The sequence below is a fragment of the Mus pahari genome, chromosome 6, assembly GCF_900095145.1.
Source record: "Mus pahari chromosome 6, PAHARI_EIJ_v1.1, whole genome shotgun sequence".
In the NCBI taxonomy this organism is placed as follows: domain Eukaryota; kingdom Metazoa; phylum Chordata; class Mammalia; order Rodentia; family Muridae; genus Mus; species Mus pahari.
The window spans coordinates 84,581,510-84,583,445 of NC_034595.1; the positions used below are offsets into that span (position 1 = coordinate 84,581,510).

Consider the following 1,936-nt stretch of genomic DNA (forward strand, 5'->3'; position numbering starts at 1 on the left):
AAAAACAGGCTGATGAGATGGCTCAGCAGGTAAGAGCACCTGACTGTTCTTCCAAAGTTGCAGAGTTCGAATCCCAGCAACCACATGGTGGCTCACAACCATCCTTAAGAAGATCTGACTCCCTCTTCTGGAATGTCTGAAGACAGCTACAGTGTACTTACATATAACAAATAAAATCTTTTAAAAAAAGAAAAAAAAAAGAGCTGTTCAACAAGCTAAGTGACTTGCCCTGGGCCACACAGCACACAGCACAACCAGGATTTGAACCCATGTCATAGTGGGGTTGTAGCTCAATGGAAGAGCACTTTCCTTGGGTTCAATCCCCAGTATCTCTCCCTGTGTAAATTAATAGAGACTATCCAAGCTTATGTTGGGCATGCTTGCAAGCCCAGTGGTTGGGAGACAAAGGCAGAAGAACCAATCATGAATTCAAGGCTACTCCAAGCTACATGGCAAGTTCGAGGCTAACGTAGATTATATAAAACTCTGTTTTAAAAATAAACAAGGGGGGACTGGAGAGATGGCCCCTTCCACTTAAGAGCAGGTGCTTTGGGTAAATTACTTAACAGCTGTCACCCAGAGAAACAGATGAACACCAGAACTCCCAAGGCTGTAAAGTACCTACCAGGCAGGTAGCCATGACAGGAAAGCCGAGGCACAGGTCTGAAAGCTTCCTGGAATTCTACCTAGGAAGTCCTGTCACTCCTGAGGCTGTTTCTTCCTCAGTAAGTCAGCTGATCCCAGCCTGCCTGCTGTGGGGAGGCTGGAGTCCCAGGAGCCACTGACCTTGGTCCTGACCAACGGGCCCGAACTGTCCAGTAGGCAGATTGCCTGGCTCTTTCCAAGCTATTGGCCTTACGCCATAGCAGACCCAAAGCCCCTGCCACTGCCACCATGGCCTGGCCTTGGCTACCTGCCCACCACTGTTTCCCTGTCTGTACAGGGGCTTTTGAGCAAGTAAGACATATGGATATACATCTCTGCCCAGATTACTGAGCAAGGCCGATTAAATCATTCATCTTCTCTGCTAAAAATAACCCACCACGAACCTCAGCACGTGGGAAGCAGAGGTAGGCAGATTTCTGTGAGTTCGAGGACAGCCTCTTCCAAGACAGATATAGAAAATCCTGTCTTGAAAAACCAAAGGCATGGTGGCACACGCCTTTAATCCCAGCACTTGGGAGGCAGAGGCATGTGGATTTCTGAGTTCTAGGCCAGCCTGGTCTACAGAGTGAGTTCTAGGACAGCCAAGGCTACACAGAGAAACCCTGTCTCAAAAAACCAAAAACAATAAAATAAAATGGAACAGAATGGAATCCACCCCAGAGTGTGGTTGGGAGGATTAGCTAAGAAGTTACCACGTGGGTTTAACAAAATGTCCTGCATTTATTTAGCAAGAGCACAGGGGAGGCTGGGTATCCCTTACCTGAAATACTGTGCAACAGAAATGTTTTAAATTTGGGCATTTTTCAGATTTTGGATATCTGCATACACATAATGACATGTCTAGACAGTGGTGTCCAAGAAACACATGAAATCTTTTTCTGTTTCATACAGGTCTTTTACACATAACTAGAAGGTATTTTTTTTCATTATTGTTTTGAGACAGAACTTTGAACTCACAGAGATATGCTTCTCTTTGCTGGGATTAAAAGTGTGAACTGGGCTGGAGAAATGGCTCAGCAGTTAAGAGCACTGACTGCTCTTTCAAAGGTCCTGAGTTCAAATCCCAGCAACCACACAGTGGCTCATAGCCATCCTTAATGAGATCTGCTGCCCTCTTCGGGTGTGTCTGAAGATAGCTACAGTGTACTTACATACAGTAATAAATCTTTAGCTGGGCAGTGGTGGCACATGCCTTTAACCCTAGCACTTGGGAGGTAGAGGCAGGCAGATTTCTGAGTTCGAGGCCAGCTTGGTCTACAAAGTGAGTTCC

The 1,936-nt window shown here is 46.1% G+C and overlaps 1 protein-coding gene across 1 annotated transcript in view; it reads right to left on the minus strand.

The window, feature by feature from the left end:
• Zdhhc18 (zinc finger DHHC-type containing 18) overlaps positions 1-1,936 on the minus strand; it is a 21,966-nt gene that overhangs the window by 5,998 nt on the left and 14,032 nt on the right. The window lies entirely within an intron of this gene.